Consider the following 25349-nt stretch of genomic DNA (forward strand, 5'->3'; position numbering starts at 1 on the left):
GCCGGAAGGCATGCTGATGCGTGCCCGGGTCCCGGCGCATAAGCCTTGCCGCGTCGCTAGCGGCGCGGACAAACTGCGCGGGGTCCAGGCACCATTGCCGGATACTCTTGGCCACGTTCCTCTAGCCCTTGGTCTGGTCCAAGAGGTTGAGGAGACCTCCATAGCTGGGGGCCACCCAGGGGGGGTTTCTCCAGCAGGAGGTGGATACTGCCGACCGAGAACCAGCGGGGCTGTACCCTGGGAGGGGACTTCCCGGTGAGACCAGTGAAAGTGCCCTCAATGGCCAGGCTTCCTAGCAGGCCCCCCTCTCTATCTGGGTTGAGGACTGTCTCGGGGAGATCTATCCCCATCCGCTTTGTGGGGCAGATGTCATCCCACTCCCGGGGCCGCTTATGGCGCTCAGAGGGCAGGCACTCCATCTGCTCCTCCTCATCAGCCCCAGCAGGCAGGGGAGCGGGTGGTGGGGTGGCAAGACTCTCTGCTGTCTCTCCTGCCTGCTGCCGCTCAGGAGGCAGGCACTCTCCCCCTGCCTTGCCGCTCACAGGCCCCACTGGCTGGGATGGGGGCGAGGGGTTGCCGGACCTCTCCAGGACACCCTCAGTCATGGCCGGAGGTGGCAGGGTTTCCGGGGGGGCAGGCAGAGCGGGCTCAGATTCCCTGGCTGCCTTTTCCCTGGTGCTGTCCGAGACAGGCCCCAAAGGGGCAGGAGTTCCTTTAGACGCTCCTTTTTTCTTCTTCTTGTTCTTCGCTTTTTGGGGAGTAGCTGGCACCTCCCCCGTAGCGGGTGGGCCAGGCTGCTTGGGTGTCGCCACCTCCAGGTCCACCACCTCAGTTGGGGCAGGGGTGGAGGGAGGTGGAGGGGGGGTGTCTCGGGTGCTCCACCTGACAGGGCCCCAGCTCCTGAGACTCTAGCCTCCCCAGGGAGAACTGGGACAGGAAGGGACTGGGAGGACTCCCCAGCCCCTCCACCGGAAGGGGCATCCGCTACGACAGGGGCGGGAGAAAACTGGGAGGATGTCCCAGGCCCCCCCTGGGTGGCATGCCACTGCAAGAGGGGTCGAGCCCCTCGGACGAAGCAGGGGCAGAGGGGGCTTGGCAGGTCTCCCATCCCCAACCTTTGATGAGGGTCCCGCACCCGAGGTGGATGCACCATCCTCCTGGGCGGGCGCAGCAGCCGGTGCCTCGGCTGACTGCCCTAACGGGCACTGGGCAGTTAGGTGGGAGCTGCCGCCTCAGCGGCGGCAGGAATTCCCACCCAGGGAGAAATACACCACGTAGGACTTCCCTTGCGAGGCAGAAGTCAAGGAGGGAGGCAGTTTCTGAGTGCCTGCCTCCGGAAGGACAGGATCTGCCTCAGCCCAGGGTTCCTACTCCCTATGGTCAGCCTGCTCCAGGGGCTGGTGAGGACACCGTAGTGCTCGACCGCGTTGGTGAGGTCCCAGTCTGACAGGTGCGGGGGCACGATGGAGGACACCACCCGCACTGCCAAGGTCTCCAGGGGCGTGACCAAGTGGTGGGCCCCCGAGACTTCCAGCCCCGCCGCACACACCTCCCTCACCAGGTTGGGAGAGCTCAGATAGATAATGGGCACCGAATTGACCCGGGAGGCATACCGGATGCTCCGGCGTCCCAGCAGGTCCACCAGAGCTCTGGCGCAGTCCTCCACCGTGACGTGGAGAGGGGCGTGCACCCGCATGCCATGGCTGAGGGGAAGGTCTGCAGAGACATCCTCATGCCAAGTGCCTTGGCTGCTGGCAGGCATCCCGGCAGGAGAGTGTTAACTCCCTCCCAGGAGGGAGGGAAAAAAAAAAAAAAGCCTCAGGCTGACACCGGGGACTGGGAGGGGGCTGAAAACGCCCCAAAAATCAGCCTGAGGGGGGGCAAACCAACCCTGTAGGGGCTCAGGGCAAGGCCCAAGGCAGGGGGAGATGGCAGGGACCAAGGGAAAGGGCCCTGGGGGAGGGAGGCAGCAGGAATTACAGGGAGAACTCAGGCGGGGGTGGGGGAGGGGCAGAGGCAAACGAGGCTGCCAGAGCCCAGGGGAAAAAACGCTCAGAAAGCGGGGGGAAGGGGGTCCCCAGGGACAGGGTGGGGAGAGGCAAGGTTTTTTGGGGGGGTGGGGACAGGAAAAGGGGGGCACGGAGTGCAGGGAACACACAAAAGGCACTCGAGCTGCAGGAGCTCAGAAGGGCTTCACCTGTCGGCGGCCATCTTGATAGATAGATAGATTCAGCATGAACATGGGACTACTTGGTAGAGCAATGAGGTCCAAAGAAAAACTAGATTGATAGCTGCCCATCTTTCAGTATATTCTAAAATCTGCATGAAGAGGTAACTGAATGACTCGGGTACTGGGAATTCAACATGGATTTCTCTCACTCATTCAGCAACAAAATGTTAGATGTTAGGAAAAAAATGGAATCCAAGGGCTCAAACCAGCTACATGTTACATCTAGCGCTCCTCAACCTCACAGGGATTATGTCACTAGGCATTAAAGGGAAAAGTAGGAAGGGAGTATGTGCGGAGGGAAACAGGTGAACAGAAAAGCCTCCACCTTGTCAGGGAAATGGAAAATCTCAACTAAAACCATGGTATGGGAGGCTGGTGGAAAGAGTGAATAAGGAAGACAAAGCTGATGCTTTTCAGAAGAGTGGGATGAGAGAGAGAGAGATTCACAAAGGGGATTGAAGAGAGAGGGCCATTACCTAAACCAGGGGGTCTCAACACATTTTTAGACTCAAGGCACCCCACGGAAAATGCCAGTTCTTAGATTTCACTTGTTTCTTTACTAGCAAAAAATAAAAGAGAAATTCCTCTGTGCAAAGAACTCAGAAACATCAAAATAGGTCAGAATGTTTTTCTTATTTGAAAACCCTGGATTTATTTTGTGAATCGTGTTTTGAACACCTAATACTGGGTTGCACCCTTGAAAAGATCTCATGGAACTGAACCAGTGCCCTGCTTCAGAATCATCGACCTAAACTGATGCACTGTAAAGGAGGGGAAGGGAGGTCAGACAGGCAATATTTGAAGATGCTTTCTGGCTATAGCACCACTTCTCTCAAAGATGATAGTTTGCTGGAGTTGTAGCAGACACTCAGCAGTAAAATTAGTGTTTCCTTTTCCCACAGAATCACTCCCTCTTTCCTCTCCCTCCCCCAAGAAAGCAACCACACACATTCACTCCCCTTCAATCCCTATCCCTCACCTACTTTATCCTCCCCCCATGCCTGCTCCAAATAGATTATTTTTGAAGTATGCCTTGAAGGTCATCAGCTTTGGCCTTTTTAGACCAACAGAAAGTGAATTCCATAGTCAAGGGCTGTCCTTAAAAACTCTTCAGTTTGAAAAGACAGCGCTGTATTGGGATAAATGCCCCATGAGTACAAACATTATTCTCCCATAGAGCAGCTGTGATCAAAAGTGCACAAAACCCCTACACAGATGAAAAGCTTCTTAAAAGGTCAAGCTATAATATTTTGTAAAACACAGTGCTACAAGTGCAATGCTGAACAAAATGTACTCTGTTAACATCAGCATCTGAGTCTTGTAGTTATCAGCTCAGGGACATAAAAGCGAGAGGTTGCTGTTGATGACATACGCTATCTCATTTGATCTGAGCTGCTTAGACCAAGGCCAGGTAATATAGCCTGCTAATTCTTGACTTAATAGCATATTAAATTCATGCTTACTTAGAATAGCGCAATAAAGATTTAAAAGCTCAGGTTTCCTTGGGAGTTAAAAAAATAAAAATGTATAAAGTAACACTGCAAACTCCCATTAAACTAGAAAACAAGCCCTTAGCATATATATTATAAAGCACACTCCTGAAAACATGCCAGTGGCTTTAGAATCAATATTAAGCAACACTAACTGTTGGGAACAATTTTTTTAAACCTGCTGAGTTTCAGGTTAAGGTTTCCGACTGTGAACATTCGAGGAGTAAACACCTGAACACTCCATTCACAGAGTTAACATGGAGAGATCTCCAATAGCAGTTCCCAGGAGGTCCACCTCATCGAGTGAGCAAGAACTGCCATTTTAATTAGTGATTATTGCAATACGTGCAGCATAATGGACATCTGGAATATTCAAGGACTCCTGTATCAACATCATAAAGGTTATATGCATCTTCATGGGTTTGCTAGAAATTCTGTTCCTGACTAATTAGGTCAGATAAGTAACATTTCCTGCAGCAACCAGAATCAACAGGAGGGCACCAGTGCAACTTCACAATGCTGAAGCAATGAAGGTCTCCAGCCTTTTGGCTTTTTGCTCCTTGAGAAACAGCATATAGGCAGTCCTTGACTTAAGATGTTTCGAGTTACAACAAATGACACTTATGACATTTATACAATGACACCCTGTTTCAACTTTCTGACATCAGTTTCGACTTTACAACGCTTGATTCGATGTCACGCCACACCACGCCAGTGAAGTTCTCCGTGTTGCCCATCTCCCTGGAGAACATCTGTCCAAACTTCCTTGGACACTTCCTTTAAGAAAGCAGACAAGTCTCCAGATAAACCTGCAGCCAAGACTCCTGAGACAACTCTAGCCAAGAGCCCTTCAAAATGTTCAGCCTTTCAAAAAGTCCCTTCAAAAAGTCACCTCAAAGTCCTTCCAAATCAATATGATTGCGATTTACAATATAAACACATTAATGTAGCTATATTACTCATCTATAACTGATTGAGTACAAAATTCTGGGGTATTTTTGGTGAAAATAGGATATCAGGCCTTGGTTCAGTAACCAGTCCCCCATTTATAACATTGTTCCTATGGAAAAATTGGTTCAGAGCTATGACGTTTCGACTTAAGACATGGTTTTCAGGAACCAATTGCGTCATAAGTCCGAGGACTGCCTGTATATTGTTTTCTTTTAATTCAAGAGGCCTGGCAGATAAAAGATTTGAAAGAGTATAAAGTGACCACACAGACCTAAGGAGAGGAGTGACTCACAATCTGAGAACTTAACATGAAAGACAGGACTGAAGTACTTCAGACTGGCCTATCAGGATCTCCATGTGCACACTTGGTGACTGGCTGGTAAGCCAGACGTGGATAAATGCTGGTTTAGATCTGCTTTTTTTGCAGTGCTTCTGCTTGCATAAACAGCACATTGCTTTCTGAGAGCTGTCTGGCCCCTGCTCACTCCTGCCATTGTTAGTAAGAGAGACCAGACTCTCAGGTGTTGAGCTGCATTCAAACCTCCTGGGGGTAGTGCCTGCAAATTGGAGGAGTCTACAACTTAAGTCCCTGGTCTCCGGGAGAAGACTGCTGGTCCTTGCCCCAAGCACAGTGACAGCTAGAAGCCTGAGACCCAAGTAAAGCTCCCTGAAAGGGGTGAGATATATTCAACTAGGAAACTCTGATAAGGATTTCGCTTGTGAGGATCTGTTATCTTAATTCATTATGTTGCTTTTATTAACTGGTTGTAACCAACATAAAAATGAACTTTAAATTTGTCCACTCTTAACAAACATCTAGACTACTGGCTAAGAATTAAGGCACTCTTACATTGTTTATCCTTTAATTATTTTGCCAAGCCAGAGTCAGTTTTCATCTGAAAACACTTGGGGCAGTCTTCTAGGGTAGTTCCATTAAATAGTTGGGAGTTACCCCAGGCATGAATTGGGACTGTACCATTTTCTACCTTGAACATCTGGCCAATAGACAATAAATGATTCATTTGTACACAAAGCTAGATCTCCTGAAACTTTGCCAGAATTAAAATTGCATGGAAACCAGGAGATAATCCACAGTGCTATTGTTGTAAAAGGAACTTGTGGCATTTTTTCATCTCTTATGGTACTATTTTACCAGAACAGTAAAGCTGCATCTTACTATTCAAGAAAGCTCCCTCTCAGACTAGCTAGTCTATCTATCGTGTTTGGATCAGCTGAAGAGAAAATGTAAATTTGTTCCTTCTGTTTCTTAAAAAGTGACTTGCCAAAGAAAAAGCAAGAAAGCCTTTGCCATTCCATTAAAGGCATATTTGTGGGGCTGAAACTTGGGGGTCATAAGTTATACACCCAAGACACATGGGGTTGGAAAATGGAGAAACCACCACCGGGTGGGTTTATGTCACCTTGAAAGGGACTAGAGATTGGCTGTCCGATGGCTGAAGGACTCTGGTAGAAGCCCTGCAGGCAAGAAGTTGACCTTTCTTACTTTCCGTTTGTCACTTTGCAAATTAGGCATCCACCACCCTTAAAGTTAGTGGTAGGTGCTTCTACAAGGCTCTATGGGAACCCTTAAGTAATGGCGCACACAGCATCTCAGGCCTACAAGGCCATGGAACATATGGGCCCACAGGAAGGATTTGTTTAGGTGACTGGTCATTAGGCCTCACTGTAAAAATCATAATGAAGAAACATACTGTACCCTCATTCAACCCCCGTTTTGTTATTATCAAGATGAGCCGCCAGTAAGAGTCATCTTGTCTCATTTTAGAGAGTGTGTTAGATGAAAACTGGGTGACTATACATCAGTTTGGCCAGGGCAGTCCTGGATTTTGTAAGTCATCTCAGCGTCCTAGCTGGTTGATGAAAATGGAAATATAACAACTGCAAAATTCACCTGGTTGCAAGCTGAGGGGATGAGCTGTGTTTAAGAACTCCTCAAAAAAAAGAGCAGCCAAAAGTTTGCAGAAGGTGCAATAACTTTATCAGAGAGGAGGGTATGCCATGCACAGTGCATGCTTTTTATTGGAGCTTTTGAATTGGGACCAGAGCCCCCATTGCAAACTGAGAGTTTTGATTGGCTGCTACTGAGCCATAAGAAGCTGAGGAAAGGAAAAGAAGAGAAGCTGGGGAGGAGCCAAATCCAGTCTTGGAGAGAAGTGGCAGAGACTCAGCCCCCAGCTAAGGGAGGCTGAGCTGAAATTTGCTCAGGGAGCAGGCATCAGGACAGGGGAGAGCCTTGTCACCCCATGAGAAGCTGATTCTCCACCAGGTTCAGAGCTGTGCAACCAGGGACACAGGTGCCAGGGAAAGAGTAGGGAGGAGTTGGTAAACAAAGCTGTTAGGCTTGTTGGAGCTGGGAGAAACTGCAGGTTCAGAGATCTGCAGAAGGAAACCCCAGTCTGAGCTGGGAAGGTTCAAGCTGCAGTCAGAGACCTGGGGGTGGGGAAAGGAGTGGGCAGGCTACACTGGGCACCAATCCTTCTGCCTGGGGCTGGGAGTGGGAAGGGCAGTGTCTCAGATTTCCTTAAAAATGATATGCCTGTCACCCTAAACTGAGGCCTCTCAGTCAAAAATTCTAAAAGTCTCCCCATTCCCTTAAGCCCCACGCCATTTGTAGAAATGGGTTTTTTGCTTCTTTGTCATGAACAGCATGATGTTGTAAGACTGCGTCAAAAAAGCCAAACCCCAAATGCATATTTATAAAAGATCTATGGACAAGACTCATCTAGGAGCTATTCTATTCATTAATCTTTGTGAAAGGCACTTGGACCCTAGGATGATAACAGGGACCTAGGTTTTCCATTCACCATGGAAAAATGGGGAAAAAACAGAGATTTTCTCATTTTAAAGAGAAAAACATGGAAAATGCTGGGTTTCCCCTTGCAGGCTGGCGGAATTCCAGCTTGCAAGGGGCTGGGGGAAAACGAAGGAGGGTGATCAGGAAGGGGACACTACGTAGTGTGGAAAGCAGCTCCCTCCAGGTAAATCTTGGGGAGGGAGGGGGGTGGAGATTGAGGCCCCCATAGTGAGGGAGGTAGAGAGGGAGTTGGGCAGGGCTCAGGGTGCTGCCCAGCGAGGGCAGTGTGTGGGAATGCGTGGCTGCAAGGACCATCTAGGGAGCTAGATAGAGCCATGGGCAGGGACAGAGGTCTGTAGATCATGGGTGAGGGACACCAGTAGGGCCAGGGGGCTGTGGATGGGGAGTGAGGTGCAATGGCATATCAGGCCTGCTTGGCACCACAAAGCAATGTGGGGAGAGGGGGGACAGCTACAGCTGGACCTGCATCCTGGGGAGCAAAGGGGTCAGAGAGCGCTCTGATCTTCCATGACAAAAGACCCAAAACCAAACACCAAAATATATAGGTATTTAGAATTTATTTTATTCTAGTGATTGAGGCACTGGTAGGCTTCTAAATTGCTTTAGAATTGGAAATATATCGATAAAACATTGTGTTCAACTGATACCTATATATAGTGGCATTTCATTTTAATCACAGAAAAATGAGGATTTGGGGGATTTTAATCAGAGAATTTGCAGTTTTTAAACACAACAGCAGGATCACCAGCAGTAAGACTTTAGCAGTAGCTAGATGGAGAAAAGCCACCCAGAAAGTTTCTGCGCACATCAGAACTGTGGGTCACTCTAGACCCAGAGTCATTTGGTGCTCTCATATTTAGCTTGTTTTTTAAGCTATCATAGAAAATTAGGGTTGGAAAAGACCTCAGGAGGTCATGTAGTCCAACCCCCTGCTCAAGGCAGGACCATCCCCAACTAGATCATTCCAGCCAAAACTCTGTTTAGCTGGGTCTTAAAAACCTCCAAGGATGGAGCTTCCACCACCTCTCTGGGTAACCTGTTCTAGTGTATTACTACCCTCCTAGTGGGAAAATTCTTCCTAATATCTAACCTAAACTTCCCTTGCTGCAACTTGAGACCATTGCTCCTTGTTCTGTCATCTGCCACCACTGAAAACAGTCTAGTTCCATCCTCTTTCGAAATCCCTTTCAGGTAGTTGAAGGCTGCCATTAAATCCCATCTCCATGTTCTCTTCTCTAGACTAAATAAGCCCAGTTCCCTCAGTCTTTCCTCATAAATCATGACCACCAGTCCCATCACCATTTTTGTTGTCTTCCGTTGGACCATCTCCAATTTTTCCACATCCTTTCTGTATTGGAGGGCCCAAAACTGAACACAGGACTCCAGGTATGGCCTCATCAGTGCTGAATAGAGGGGAATAATCACTTCCCTTGACCTGCTGGCAACACTTCTACCAGTACAGCCCAGTATGCCCAGAGCCATCCCTAGGGGTGTGCAGGGACCAGTGCATATCAGCCTGTGCGGGGCTGGGGGGTGGCAAGTTGCTGGAGTGCAGAGCAGGCGGCCCATGGCAGCTGCGGCACCCTCTAGGGACGGCCCTGAGTATGCCACTAGCCTTCTTTGCAACAAGGGTGCACTGCTGGCTCTCATTCAGTTTATGGTCCACTGTAACCCCCAGGTCCTTTTCTGCAGAGCTGCTGCCCAGCCAGTCAGCCCCCAACTTGTACTGGTGCATGGGATTGTTCCATCCTGAGTGCAGGACTTTGCACTTGTCCTTGTTGAACCTCTTGAGATTCCTTTGGGTCCAGTCCTCCAATTTGTCTAGGTCACTGAATCCTAGCCCTACCCTCCAGCGTATCTACTACCTCACCCATCTTGGTGTCATCTGCAAACTTGCTGAGGGTGCACTCTATGCCATCTCCCAGGTTGTTGATGAAGACACTGAAGAAAACCAACCCCAGGACCGACCCTTGGGGTACTCCACTTGATACTGGCTGCCAGCTAGACATCAAACCATTGATTTCTAGCCCCTGAGCCTAATGCTCCAGCCAGTTTTCTATCCACCTTACAGTCCATTCATCCAGCTAACTTGCCTGCAAGAATGTTGTGGGAGACCATATCAAAAGCCTTGCTAAAATCAAGGTACACCACATCCACTTGTCTCCCTGTATCCACAGAGCCAGTCACCTCATCATAGAAAGCAATCAGGTTGGTCATGCATGACTTGCCCTTGGTGAATCCATGCTGACTGTTCCTAATTGTGTTAATTAAAAATTAAAAACTAAAAATTAATTAAAGATTCTCAGCCATAAAAATCAAAGCTAAAATAACCATGCTGCATTACTGATATGTTCACTGTACTGTTCTTTTTTGCTTTACAAACTTTGGACCATTACCTTTTATTGCTGGGGTGGGAACACAGCTTCACAGGCTGCAGCCAGATGAGCATGGCCCTGTGGTGTGTGGCACTGCAGACCTGTCTGCAGCGCCACATGCTGCACATTCAGGTATTCCCCATGCTGCAAGGTAGCAACACAGGGAGATCCCAGGGTCAAAAAAACCTGTGTGAAAAAAAGCAGAGTGGTGCACACAGGGGCAGCATGTGCCACCCAAAACCTGAACCTGACCAGCTGGAGCCATGGTCTGGCTACCTGAGCAGCAGGGTCACCATGGCTGCATCTCCCCGAAGCCCCCAGCACCGCAGGTAAGGCTACTGGGGCTAATACAGTTGCTGGCCCCAACCCCCACTACACCATCCAGAATAACCTGCCATGCGCCAGAGGGCACTTGGCACAGGTGTTCCCTGGGACAAGTAGCAGTGGCACAAGGTATGCCGCTGGTGCTTTCTGTCCCCAGGGAAACACATCCACCCTCATGTGGACAAGGCAACAGAAAATAAATAGCCCTGTAGCGCTTTAGTACTCAGGAGAACTCTAACCAGAAAAGGAAAGTCCAAAAAAAATTGATGAAAAAGATGTTTCTGTATAATTTCACAACACTAACGCAGAATAGTAACAAATAATATTATGTTTCCTTGTGGACATCAGCAACTCTGAAAGTTTGTACTGGCATTACAAATGCATATAACCCTGGAAAAGTTTTTAATAATTGTGTCAATTATTTTTAACAAAGCAAAGGCAGAAAGTTTAACCCTGTTCTCTCCCTCCCTTCAACATAGAAGGAGACTGTCTGTCTTCTTCTATCTTATTTAACATTGGGACAAAGCAGTCAAGACTCCTTGGGGGTTAGTTGCATTTTGCAATAAACACCACCTGCATGTGTTACACACAGCTGAGGGACCAAGGGATAGAACAGGAAAGGGATGAGGATAGAAATCTTGCCAGTCAGGTCTCACCAGTTGCAGAAAACATTACAATACCACATACCAAAGTGCTTGGATTGTTTTTCTTCCCTTATCACTTTATCTTACATATGGTTTAATAATTTATTTTGTGGTCCATGATACTGCTTTAATACTAGTTTCCATTTATAGGGAGTTTTGTCTTCAAAACAGTTCCTCAAATCACTTTGTAAACTGGTATAAATGATAGTGAAATTAATTAATTATTTCTGTTCTTAAAGGTCTCACATTCAAGCACTTATCCTAGTCAGGTATTGAAATACTATGGGATCACAGACTAGTGCATCATAGCTATACCAATCTCTTCCAATCCACTTCATTTAAAAAAAAAAAGAGGGGGTATAAAGCAAGAATATAATTATAGCTTGAACACAGAATTCCAGAAAAGCAGACACTTGGACTATGTTCCAAATTACAGACAAAAGTTTTTATTGTGGTCAGAGCATTACACAATAATGTCTGTATAAAGAAGAAAAGGCTATTTTTTCCAGACTTGGAACTGTATCTGAGACCTCAGATGCATTCACAGCTGGTTCTTTCTGGACCAAAACTTGATGTGCCTGAGCATTGAACAGGTGGTAATCCAATGCTCATTTGTCAGTAAAACTCAAGAGGAGTAAGAATTGCTGTAGAAGGTACAGTTATATAAAAGATACTTCAAGAAGTAGAGTTACCTTTTGTAGTTACATCTTGGCTAGGGACAGAAGTTGCACATGAAGTGGTTTAAGTGACTAGAAACTGGTTTAAACCTGTAACACAACAGAAGCTCAGTGCACACAAACCAGTTTCCAAATGGCTGAAACTAGTTTAAGATAAACATGGCTGATTTAGATCAAACCAGTTTATAAAACTTCTGTCCCAGACCCCTTCCTGGTTCAAGTTAAATCACAGCCCTCCAGCATCCCAGCATTTTACAGCCCTGAGCTGGGCTGGGCTGGGCTGGCCGGGGCTGTATGCTCTGGAGAGCAGGGCTGGCCCCACCCCTCTTCTCCCTGGCTGGAGCAGTGAGGGCTGGCTGACAAGGGGTTGAGGGGCAAGCCTGGCTGAGCATGCAGCCCAGTCTTCAAGGCAGGGGGGAAGTACCCCCCCCCAGGCAAAACCCAGCTGGGGTCTGGGGCCAGGACCAGGGGTTAACTTTACTGCTGGTTGTGGACTACAAATCCCAGAGGCACCTGGAAGCAGGAAGAGGAATTGACGAGAAACCCTTCAGAGTCCTGCTATTGTAAGTCTGGACTGCAAATCCCAGAGACCTCAGGGGCAGCAGGAAGAGGTAGTAAATACACAGCCAGAGAGCTGTGCTCTAGCCCCCCACCACCTTTCCTTCCCAGCTTCTGGCTTAAGCCAGTGAAGGTATGTGGCCGCATTTCATGAATCAAAGGTAAATGTCTGTTCAATTCTGTGTCAATTTAATATGGCAGCTTAGACTAACCTGAAAAGACTGAATCCATTCAGCCTCAGGCTTTTTAATTGTCTGTACCTAGCCCTTGTGCTTTAAAGTAAAACGTAAGTTTATTCATCAGAAAGAAGCCTTAGCAATAACTATAAAATGCCATTCCATTCTCCTCTGCTACATTTGAACTTTAGATATATCCTCTAAAGATTTAAAAAAATAAGAGGCGACAAAGATTGTTTTCTGTACAGAGTGACTTCAGCTAGTCTTTCCACCAATATTATTTACCTATTACCTGCATTTAACTAAAAACACAAATCATACTTTAAAGTCACTGAATCTACGCCTTATATGATTCACTGTTGATCACTATCCTCCTTATTCAGCAAGATTGTTTTAGTAGATTGGCTCCTTTTGTCTGCATGTGCCAAAACTAACAAATCCTGGATATTTTTTTAGCACTTCAGTACAGATGAGCATTCCCGATATTCATCTCAACTTTTACATTTATTTTGCATGAGAAACTATTAGTCAAGTTACATAAATAATTCATTTTAATATAACAGATACAAAGTTTAAAGGGGAGTTGTTATAATAAAACCCATTTGCAGTTTCCTTTATTAATATCTTTCTTTTATTTTCCTTTTATCCTTCTAAACCTGATTCCTCTAACCAGAGTTGCTTAGATAAATAACCAGCCATATCCAAAAGAAACAACAGTAAGATTCAAAGAAAATCCTTAGGTCAACAACATTTAAAAATGCAATTGTTTCAAACCATCGGTATTTTGAACAGCCTGGCTTCTTAGATGTTAGAATTAGCATCACTTAACAAATTTGTTCAAAACTGCCAGCTCACAGGGAAAAGTATATATTTATTTGCCTATATAATCAGCAGTGAGTATCTCTGTAAAAGGTTAATTAGTTATGCTTTTACAAAAGGTACTTTTAAAATGAAATCGGCAGAAGTGTGACCCACCAGCACTTGAAATCCATGAGACACTGGTTGGGTACATTCTAATTTTTCTCCACTGAAACCTATAGCAAAAATTCTATAGCCATGGTACTACATTAGACATTACTACATTATTCCCTGAAAAAATAATAAGTAAACACCAGATGTATCACCATATTTTCTCACATAACACCCCCCCACCCCCTCCAATAAGATGAGCACCTTGTTTGGGGGGGGGCAGAATGAAGGAAGAAAAATAAAGATTTTTCTGGATCTTTAGCTTTTTGTTGACGATAGCAATGTGTGTATTCTGTAGCTTATGTTAACCTTTTCATATCCACTGTTCACATCCACTGCCAAATTGGAAGTAGCTTTGACCCTGAACAGTGAACTCCACTCCTTCCTTGGGGCCCACAGTAAGAGAAACATGGCAACCATAACAGCTACCATACATACTCCTATCCCTCTGTTCCAGCACAGAAAACAAGCATCCCCATTTAAAATGCAAACCCCAATTCTGGAGGGCTGATTTCAGCGCAGAAGGTATGTGGTATGTAAGTAAATATGGTATTACACAGTCATCCCATTCAACTACTCTTGCATTTCACTCATCCTGAACAATGACCACAGGCTGATCCCCTTGTACTTCTCAGGCTGTAGGTACAGTGGGCTTATTTTGGAGTTTGCAGCACTCCAACACTGGCAGTTTTTAGGATTATCTGTAATGTGCTTTTTCTTACAGTTTAAGTTTGATATAGATATATGAAGAGAAAAATCAGAAGGGGGCCTATTCCTCATGCCAGCACCCATTCTGAGCAGCTAAGCTCAGCACTAAGAAGTTGCTTGTTGGGAGGGAAGCAGAAGAATCATATTGGCTGAAGTCATCCTGCATTTCTTCATGCCCAGCTATTGGTAGGAAGAATAAAGAGGGAAGAACCGAAGGATCTTCCCAGTAGTAGTAGTGTGTACACTGGTCCCTTCCAGTTCTCCTTCTGTGAAGCTTGTATGAGTCAGGGCTCTGTGCAGCCTCTTTCAAATGCTATTCCTTCCCAGCATGATTAGCAGAACTTCACCATTCCCAAGGTATTCCCCACAGGCCTAGAGACAGTAGTAGCACTTGGCCTCTAACATTCCTTTTGCCCTCCTCCTCTTGCCCTGAAATCCCCATAGGCTCATGCCCAACCTATATTTTGGGCTTAAATCTACTTGACAACATCCTCCAACTCAGTGAAATAAGCAGCTTGAGGGTTCACTAAGCTATTTTGATACTTTAATTGCAAGTGAGACAGACATAAGAAATGGGCAGAAAAGCTCAGCTACAACCCACTGCTTCAAAACCCCCACTCCTGCTCCTTTGAATGTTGATAGCAGCTTTGCTACTAGCATTAGTGAAAACAGACTGGAAACCCTTTATTTATTGCTCAAGTGCTTATGAATTTTTATGAAGAATTCTGCAACACCAACCAATATTGCAAGTGGTTGCATGTATGCATCTCCCCACTAAACAAATTACTTTGCGGGGGGTGAGGGGGCAAGAAAAAAAAGGAAATGGTACAAACAAATACAAAACTTGTGGCTTTTTCTGAGCCTGAAGTGGAGCTCAGCCCACAGAATTCAAATTGAAGTGAAAACAGAAAAATGTGGTATTAATCTGGCGTTCTGTTTACTCTTATACATCACTATTGTGTACGGGCCATAAACATTTTCCATATGCTAACAAAGCAGTCTTGCCTTTTCTAGCATCTGCAAAATCTCTTCATACAAACTTATTGGAATTAAGCTTATTGTTCACTTATCATCGCTCTTACAGGGAATGCCTGATCTTTGTAATGTCCCTTACTGCCATTAAAGTACAGAATATGGGTTTCATATTCATTGGAACTCAGGATAAAGAGCTCAGGTTTGCACGAAAAGTCCGGTTTCTGCAACTATCTTGGCTTGATCTAAATCCACAGGTTTCTAACACTGAAAGCTGGGTTCTTCCTTTCTTATGTATCATCATCTGAAGGCTCTCAAGCTAGGCATGTCCTTAGTTTCACCACTGCTTTCAGCTTAGTTGAAAAAGCTTTAACTAACAGTTAAAAGTTAGTAAAAAAGTTAAGAAAGACAGAATAGCATGCTTTACTAATTGTGATGACACTATAGAGCCCACAAGAGGGGAATAAGAGGGTGAGTAACAATATTTTCCACTGCTAAATGTGACCATAAATATAACATCTAGTGAGCAGTTTTCATGAGTAAGAGGTCATTAGATTTTTATACAATGACTCTATATTGAATGCATAATCATACCATAAATCAACAAATAAACTATTAGCTTAGTCTCTCTCTTTGAGAGAATTACATCACAGATGCGTATTACATGGTCTGATTGACACCGCCATTAGTTCCTCATTGCCCAGGGCAATAATGTAACTGATTGCCTTCCCAAGAGAAAGAAGAGATGTATGAATGTTTATTTTTTTGCATGGAACATCACTAGTCAAGATGGGAACCTTACTGCATATGCAATATAAAAGAGGTAATTAAAAAAAGAACCAAATACTCTTGTGCAAGTGACTATGCATGTAATGGATTTCTGTTACAATAATAGATGACTTACCACATCATACAACCCCAAACACCAATAAACTGCACCATATTAAATGCTCTGATTTTAATTAATCACTCATTTTGCTCTCCACCTCTGCCTCCTTCAGTATTTACTTTTCTCATTTCCCTTGTGACCTCCATTGCAGACTGACTAGATAGTTGGGAAAATGTCTCCCTTTGAAAATGAAGTCATAATTAGTCTGAGAATAAGATGGGAGGAGTTCCATTCCAATGGAAAAGCACACGCTCCACAGGGAATTTACTGGGAAAAAGCCCTCTGCATTCATGTAGCCAGTTTCTTTTGTTTCTGTCTCATCCCCTCTGCACCCCAGCAACAATGAATGAGTCACCCCCATGACACATCCAGAATGCACTACACAGATCATACAAATCCATCCCCAAAAATTAGTCTGTTAAGGACTCCATGCTTTATGTAGGTTATCACTGTGACAAGAAGCGATGCCTTATTTCCCAGGGATGTCCAAAAGATAAATGTTTTGAACTCCCTCTTCCACTTTTTACTCCCTGATTTCTGAGTGAAAGGATTAATCAAAGAACACATACATGCACACCATAGCAGCATTTACCACATCCCTTCTGCTTTCATCTGCCCCATTTTGATGGTTGCACCTTACCTGAGCCTAACTGCTCTCTTCACCTAGGAGCAGGATCTGTGAGAGCAAATCCAAAATGGAGGACAGGCATTTAATAGCAAAAACCTTTCCTGTGGGCTAGATTGTGCTGATTAGGAAATGGCTCCATGATTGTAAACAGAGAGCATGAACACCTGTGCTAGTCTTGGCTGTTGATGACATATGCATGCAAGTCAGTGCTAGACAAGGAAGGCACTGGAAAGCCCTAAGCTCCTATCAGCTATGGTCTCTTTGCTTAGTATAGATGCATAGCTTTTCAGAACCAAAAGGACAATTATGACAATTATTTTTGATTTCCTGGCAAACGCAGACCATAGATTTTCCTCAAGTAATTCCCAGCTCAAGACTATTACTTTAATGGGGTGAGGCACAAGGACAGATAGGAATGCCAGGAAATAATAAATCAATATTAAAAAACTCCCTGCTCCAGAGTGGGTTGGCTACTAACCCCGCACTTTTCCACATGTGAGGGGCTAATAAGGCACTTTGCCACTGCTCTCCCCTGTTATTATGCTCCACTTAGAGTTTGTTGTCCAGGGGTGGAAGAATCCAGATAGAGACTGGCCCCTCTCTCCCCCTGAAGTGACATGCTTCTCCAAGGGCTCCACAACCTTATTCCTACTGAAGTAGTTAAAACTCGTGTCCTGGGAAGGGAGGCCATCAACAGAGTCCCTCCGCTATTCCACTGCTCTGCAGCTACAGTGCAAGCAGCCTCAGCTTTGCTTCCCACAAAAGTTGCTTTTGTCTTGTTTCAGCTCTTCAGTCATATAGAGGACCTCAGAAGAGTCCTTCTCCCAAGACAGAAGGAGGTACTCCTAAGCTAAGTACAGACAGTCAAAAGCCTGAGGCTGAATCAATTTAATCTTTGCGGGTTAATTTAAACTGCACAGATTGAACCAATAAGCAAGTGAACAGACATTCATTTTTGATTCTGGAAATGCAGCCATGTGTCTGCAGTGGCCCAGGCCAGAACCCAGAGGACTCTAGTGCACAGCCCCGCTTGGCTGGAACAGACAGCTCGGGCTAAAGCTAGCCCATCCAGCCTGAGAGGTGGAGGGGTTGCAGGGGAGGTGCAAAGCATCCTGGGATGCTGGGGGGGCCATGAGCTAACTTGAATCTGGAGGTGATATGGGACAGAAGTTCAATAAACCGACTGAACCAAAATCAGTTAAGTCTGATCCATCCAGGTTTACCTTAAACCAGTTTTAGCCATTTTGAAAGCAGTTTATGTGCACTCAACTTCTGTTGTGTTATAGAGGTGAGTCAGTTTCCAATCACTTATACTGGTTTATGTGTCATTTCTGTCCTTATCCCTAAAACCAGGTCCTCTCCTTTCTCTTACTCTCCTTACCTTGTTTGAAACTCATTTATCTAATCACCCCAGACTCTAGTTACAGGGTTATTCCTTCTCACCCTATGCACATTTCATGTACTTCTTTTGCCTATTTATTATTCATCAGGAATAATGAAGTATTATTACTCCAACCAGTGCCATAGCAAGGAGGGGGGGCAAATAGGGCAACCACCCTGGGCACTGAAGCAAAGGAGTGCCAACAGGTGCAGGACGGAGCACCAACAGCCAGGGCAGGGTGCAGGATGGAGCTGCGAGTGGCTTATTTGGGGGCGCATGGGAATGGGAAAAGGGTGGCTCCTGCCACTGTGTGCACTCCCAGGCAAGCATGCGGGGGGGGGGATGTGCCCCCTGAATCTGTGTGCAGGGCAATGGCAGGCTGCTGCTGCAGGCTTTGCCCCAGGTGCCAAACTTCATTGCTACGGCACTGACCCCAACAGTCACAAAGCTGAACCGTGAGAGGCCAAGGGATGTGCCTACTGACCAAGGGATGTGCTTACTGGTATACTTTGTTATCTTTTAAAGCCACTGGCATGTAACTCCTGGTTAGCAAGCCCTGAGCACAAGATATAGGTGGGCTAGAAGGGACTGGACACCCCTTCTCTGCTACATTTCTGACACATGCAATGCTACTAGGAGACAATCTAACTTTATGTCTTTGCTCCAGTCACCCAATTTGGGTCCTAGCTACAAATAAGGCCACATAGCAAAAGTCAAGGTCCAGTTACTGCAGTTGTTACAGATACTTTTGTTTCTTCTTCCAGATGATATTTGAAATGTACCAGGGGGGAGTCCTGCCCCTGCAGCCATATATCACGAAGGAGCACTATCTACATATGCCTCATGATTCTCTCCTACTTCCTCCCCCACTTCTTCCTGGCTCCATCCCTGTCCCTGGTAGCACAGGTCAGGATTTATTCACTACTCTCATTACCATTTAAAATATGGAAAGCTGTGAACATGCCTGTCTTGAGCTCAAGCTAAGCAGATACTGCACAGCACTAAAGGCAAGGAGGCTAAGGAGTGGTCCATTACTTATTATCTGTACTACTGTAGCACCTGGAAAACCCTCCCAAAGTGAGAACCCTGTAGTGCTAAGGCCTGTACAAACACCTAGGGAGAGTCAGTCTGTCACAAAATATTTAGACAGTATGCAGGCAAAGGGTGGGAAAACAGTCAGAGGCACAGAAAAAGGAAAGGATTTGTCTAGGATCATGCAGCAGATCCAGGAAAGAGCTAGGACTGAAACCTAGATGTCCTGATTCCTAATCTAGTGGCCTATTGAACTGTATTCCTACTCAAACCAGGGCTGGAAAAAGGGTAGAAACTCATCTTTCAGAGTACGGTATAGACTGGCTTACTCTCCTTACACTACATTCTACATGTGAAGATCCTGTGTCTTGAACAGCTCATTATTTTCATGATTCACACAGACTTAGTTCCAGCATTTGTAGTTCTAGGAATTCAGCATGAACAATTTTCAGTTCAGCAAACCTGGGTTGAACTCTGAGCTCTAATTTATTTCAACAGCCTTAATCACAAGTAATGACCCATCATCATTATTATTTAAATTAATTCTCTTGATACTGATACCAAGTTTATTAAAGCTTGGATATTTTCTATGTCCATTATTGACATAGCATTGTCCTACATAAGAGTGAAAAGTTGCATTAATTAAAACAAAATATAGAGCACTGCATTCATTTTTTTTTTTTTTAGAAACAATACAGTCTCAGAACGTGCAATTAGTTTTGAAATATAGAGACAACAAGACACAGTTGTGTTAAATTTACCCTGGACAAAGTTGTTTCCTCACCATAAGAAACCCTTACTAGTGCCTCCTGTTCCTTGGAGTGTTTAGTTTACAGCATGACATTTAATACTTGTGCAGACTTATGCTTTCACAAATTATGCCTGTTGTGACAGGCACTCGGTATCTATATCAGATGCTAACTGGAAACAGACTAGATAACAGCAAAAATGCGTTCTCATATTCAAGGTACTATGCTTTTAGTAGCCATAGGATTTACAAGTGCACAGTATTTCAAAACAAGAAGGCAGTCATGTCAATAGAGAGATCGCTTTCCCATAAAATAACAACTCTTTGGTTCTAGTTCTTCATGCTAATACCCTTTGATAACAATAAAACTGCCTCATTTAATTCTAATTCATGGTGTTATTTACCAGGGGAATACTATTAAATATTTCACTGAGCTTTACCTTTGCAGATAGCTTGGGGAAAAAACAATTAATGACAGGAATGGCAAAAAGCTCCATAATTTAATTAAAAATCAAGAGAAATGTTCTGTACTTAACTCTTAAAAGAACCTGAGAATTCTGAAGAAGGTGAAAAATATAAAATATAATATTAGCCCTTCCATATGACAGAGTTTTTTTTTCCCCACAGCAAGGGAACTCCTTAGTAAAAACTTTTAAAAAATCTTTTGCATTTGATATTTACTATCAATTTACTAAAGATTCAAAAACAATCAAATCATACAAACATGAGAAACACATTAATACTCATACTAATACTTTGAATTTGGATAATGCCTTAGTTTCAAGGCTTACACGTTCAAGTTTGTAAGACACTACATCTGCTGACACGATGGAACTGAGGCACAGAAAAGCTTGCTGAAATTATTGGCAAAACTGAGAATACAATCTAGCTCAAATGATTCAGTTCTCCGCTGCTTTGCACTTCATGCCCTAGCTTATACAAGGCCATAGTGGACACATCCAGACGAGTGTGGACATCCAGTATGTGGTGCCGCAGACCCATTTATGATATAACATACCACACATGCAGGTGCTCCTCGTACCACTACTTTGCAGCACAAGGGAGTTTTTTGACCCTGGGAGATCCTGGAGTCAACAAAACCCATGGCAAAAAAAAAAGTGGAGTGGCGCACATAGCGGCAGCACGCACTGCTCAAAACCAGAGCCTAGCCAATTGGAGCCACGCTCTGGCTGCTGGCCAGCCTTCCTTCTGTGGCTGCAGCCCCAGGAGCCCCCCAGACCCCGAGGTAAGGCTGCTAGGGCCAGCACAGTTGCTGGCCCCAACCTCCCCTACCCTACCCAGGGTAACCTGTCATGTGTCAGAGCACATATGGTACGGACTTTCCCCAGGGACAAGCAGCAGCAGTACAAGGTGTGCCATTGCTACTTGTCACTGGGGAAACAAACATCTGTGTTCATCTGGATATGCCCAGTGAGTGTAAAAGGCTATAGGATTGGAATGGTATTTTGACCAAAGGCACCAAGGCAAATCCCAGTTCTAGTTCTCAAACTTTTTCGACTTGAAGCATCCCTGGATAGAGTGGAGGTACTTCTTAGAAAATGCCAGCTCTTAGTTTTCACTCTTTTTTGCCTATAGAAAAATAATAGAATAGTTTTTCTGTTGCAAAGAACTCAGAAAGACCACAACTATGGATTTCTATTTGAAATCCTTGGGTTTATCTAGTGAAAGATGTTTGCAAACCTAACTGTGCTACCATTGTATGGCACCCTGCAACACCCTTAAAAGGATCTCAAGGCATGCTGGTTGAGAATCCCTGCCCCATTCATATAGGCTAGGGATAGAAACTACACACAATGTGGTATAAGTGATTAGCAACTGGTTCAAATCTGAAACGCAACAAAAGTTCAATGCACATAAACCACTTTCAAAATGACTGAAATTGGTTTAAGGTAAACCTGGATGGATGTAATATCAGTCTTAACTGATTTAGGTTAAATTGGTTTATTGAACTTCTGTCTCAGATCCTGCCCCCAGCTTCTGTCCTGGGCCAGTGCCGGCATGAGGCTGCACTTCTGGAATCAAAAGAAAATGACTTTTCACTTGCTTATCACTTCAATCTACCTGCAAAGATTGAATTAATTCAGCTTTGGGCTTTTTCACTGTACTTAGCCATGAAGACTGGCACTGGCTCTTTAATAGATATACACAGCAGATAAGAGCTGGTCCAAAGGCTGGAAACAATAAACTGCATGGCTCTCACTTTGTATACTAGAGATTAAGAAGAACTGATTGAGTCCTGTTGGGATTTGATCTGTGGTTTCTGACTGGATGCCAGATTCTGATCTCACATGCTTGGATGAGAGTTCGGAGAAGCTCTATTAGCCAACAGAGTTACCCTGATGTGAAATCCAAATCAAACCTCTAGCTGTCTCAAACCTAACAGACAAGGTGACTGAATAAGGTGTCTTCCATGTCTAATTGACTGTGTATGAACCTTTTATTATGAAGGTCAGCACACAAGTATTGCAGCCTAAGGCACCTGGAACCAGAGCCAACAATAAGTAGGCTGCTACAAATTATCTGTCACTGTCAGGAATTAAAAAGGAGGGAAATATGCACAAGTGGCTTTTATTGAAAATGAGCTCTGAACTTGTCAGAGGAGACGATACATTAAGAGAGATCAACGGTAAGGGGCCTATTGTTCAGCTAATCTGCAGGAGAGGGTGATTTATATGGGAAATTCCCTCTAGAGCTCAAAAGATTTACACACAAAAATCCCTGTACATTGAGGGGAAAACAGACCCTTCATATTAGATTCCATTTATATACCAGTTGGCAATGAAATTTTCAGATCCCTGGGGTTAAGACTGTTCATACTGACCAGATGGGAATGTTAAAGAACAATCTACTGCCAAGAAAAGACACTACTAGGAGAATGTTTTGCTTAATTAGCATCACTTGAAAGCTTTTCAAGCTCTTTTGGATTGTAATAATAATTCCATATATACTCTGGATTTATATTGTAGCTTTACTCAGCACATCTCCCTCTCCCCTTGAAGAGGGAGACAGGAATCACTTTGTGTCAATATGCACCAACCCTTCTCAGCCCTTTCCTTAAAGTCTCTCCACAGTTGTATTTACCATTATGGCAACAGGAAACATAAAAGGAGTAATAGATGTTTTATCTTCTTTTTTTAAAATAGCATAAAGCAAAAGGTGAAACCAAAGGAGGTTTCCTCAACTGGCCATCAGTGATCCTAGGGGCAAAGAAACATAATGGAGTAGTTCAGTGGTGACTGACCTTAAAGGCAAGCATGCCACAAATTAAGCCCCATCCCTTCCCAAAGTACCACTCTGTTCTCACCCCACAGAGGCACCTGCTGGGGAGCTCCAACCTCCAGCTGCCTGGAGAAGAGTTCAGGGAGCAAGACCCCTGCTGTGAAAGGAAGTATCAAGTATCAAGGAGAGCCAAGTTAACCCTTCCTTAGCTGGGCAAACACTGCAGTTTTATACTGTTTCATACAGCCCATGCCCCGGACCCCCTGTGCTATGCACAGCCCTGGGTTCAGCCCACATGCTGCATGCATTGCAAGCTCTGCAGTGCGATCAGTGCATGCCACATACAGCACATGAGTTAGACCCAGTGCCATATGTGCTGTATGGGGTCAGCCCCAATCCAGCCCTCAGACTGGCTCAGTAACCCTCATTCAACTCCCAGTGCTAGACAAGCCTTATCTAACGTACAACCTACTTCTGTTTTCACTAGGAGAAGGTGATCAATAACCTCTATATAGGGCATAGGCAGAAAGAAGTCTACAGCTCCATCTACAAAAGGCCAAGCAACTTAAAGGAACAAGAGAAGGAAAAAAATCTATCTAAACTGGTCAAGGTGACATTGTAAAAACCCTATTAGCACAAGTGTGCTTAATCACAGTTAGCATCAACTAGTTTGGTTTCAGCTAGAGTGTGGGCAGAGCTTTAAAATGATTGCCAGTTAAAAACATCTGGAGCGTGCTGTCTGAAGTGAGTGCATAAATGGGTGGGATGGTAACCACTGACTCATGTATGACTCATGCTACTAGCACTTTCCCTAGGAGCCTGACCACATAATAATTAGAAAAGATGCAGCTAGATACCAATGTGGGGCTGGCCAGGTGGGTGTTGCCCTCTTCCTCGGAAATGATTCTGAGGTGGTTAAGCAACTTGGAAGGCAATTAGTTTTACTTCCAAGTGGGGAAGTGACAATGTATCCGGCTAACAAATCCCATCTGGGGCACTTTAGAAACATTTCCCCTTGGTGACAGGCGCACAGAAAATGTTTGCCTCAAACAGGCAATGTGCCAAGATGAATGAGCATGTCTATTCTAGTCCAGCATGGCAGAGGCCATTGCTTTAAGCCAAAAAATGAAGAAGAAAAGAAAGCCTTCAGCTGGACGTCCTTGGAAGAGTTGTTATTGCACATCTTGTATAGTAACCATAAAAAAAGCTTTCCAACAGCAGAAAGAACCTGTAGGGTTTGCCCATAGCTCAATGACCAATTAACACATTCCTCAGCTGTCTGCTGGTACATTGTCCGGAACACCTGCTTACTCCTTCCTTTGGGGGAGCTGTATTAAGACTTGCATTTTTCAATGAGCGCCTGCATGCAAGTTTTTTGCTCACCCCATGTTGAATTGTTGGATTCTTTTTTTTAAACCAAAACATTAAATTATATTGATTTAATCCCAAAACTAATCTCTGATTTGACACAAACACTGACACCAACAATATTTAAATGAAACTCTCTAGCTGGAAATTTAAGGAACTGAGGTGTTATGGGAAGGATTAGGCTTTTTGGAAGGGATTTTGCTGCTATATTTAAAGTCAGCTGTTTGGGGAGAATGGGTAGTGTGCTGAACTGAACTGGAAGATGTATGAACTGAAGGCAAAGAATAAGTTTAGATTTAAGTCAAAGGGGGAGGGGAAGACGTAGAGCCTAGGGACTAATCTTTAGATCTGAAGAAGGATATTGGCTTGTGTTCAAACTGGGGACTTGCCAGATTCTCATTTATAGTATTCAGTTCTGAGAACAGCCTGTACAGTATACTTACACCAGATCCTCAGCTGGTAGAAACTGACATCATTATATTAAAATCAGCAGAATTAATTTACACCAGCAAAAACCCCACAGTTTGCTCTGGATCTGAAATAGTAATCCTGACTCTACCTGAACGCTACTCAGTTTTGCCCAGCATGTGGAATCAAGGCAGAGCACTAAAATGAAACAGGTATGCAGGTTTCCACATACATTCACTCTGTCTTCACAACACAATATGAATAGATTAAATAAAATTATGTTTTGAAACCACACCAATATGGAGGCAGTATTAGTAATAACTAGAAATCCAGGTTTTCCATTCACCATGGGAAAATGTGGAAGAACATGTATTTTCTCATTTAAGAAGAATAATGTGGTTTCTCTCTTTTTAAAGGAGAAAAATGCAGATTTTCTCTTTTCAAGGAGAAAAACATGGGAAATGGCAGATTTTCTCTTGCAGGTTGGCAAGTTCCTGAGCAGGAGGAGGGCAGTCAGGCAGGGGTATACGCACACAGGCATATGGCAGCCAGGCAGCATGAAGAGTAACTCCCTCAGCTCCCTCCAGGTAAGTCTCGGGGCGGGGGATTGAGGCCCCCATAGTGAGAGAGGGAGGGAGGGAAGGAAAGAGTTGGGCAGGGGATGGGGCTGGGAGCACTGCTCAGCTGGGGCACTGAGTGGGGCCTGGGGCTTGCGGTTTGAAGCAAGGGCGGGAATGTGTGGCTA

The 25349-nt window shown here is 44.7% G+C and overlaps 1 long non-coding RNA gene across 1 annotated transcript in view; it reads right to left on the reverse strand.

Annotated features, from left to right (window-relative positions):
• The window catches only part of LOC132250765 (uncharacterized), a 53431-nt gene extending 36644 nt beyond the window's left edge, over nucleotides 1–16787 (reverse strand). Inside the window, exon 1 of the long non-coding RNA XR_009462376.1 lies at nucleotides 16440–16787. This is a non-coding gene — a long non-coding RNA (uncharacterized LOC132250765). The remainder of the gene's footprint in view (nucleotides 1–16439) is intronic.
• Between the last annotated feature and the right edge of the window lie 8562 nt (nucleotides 16788–25349).

This window comes from Alligator mississippiensis, chromosome 5, assembly GCF_030867095.1.
Source record: "Alligator mississippiensis isolate rAllMis1 chromosome 5, rAllMis1, whole genome shotgun sequence".
Taxonomy (NCBI): domain Eukaryota; kingdom Metazoa; phylum Chordata; order Crocodylia; family Alligatoridae; genus Alligator; species Alligator mississippiensis.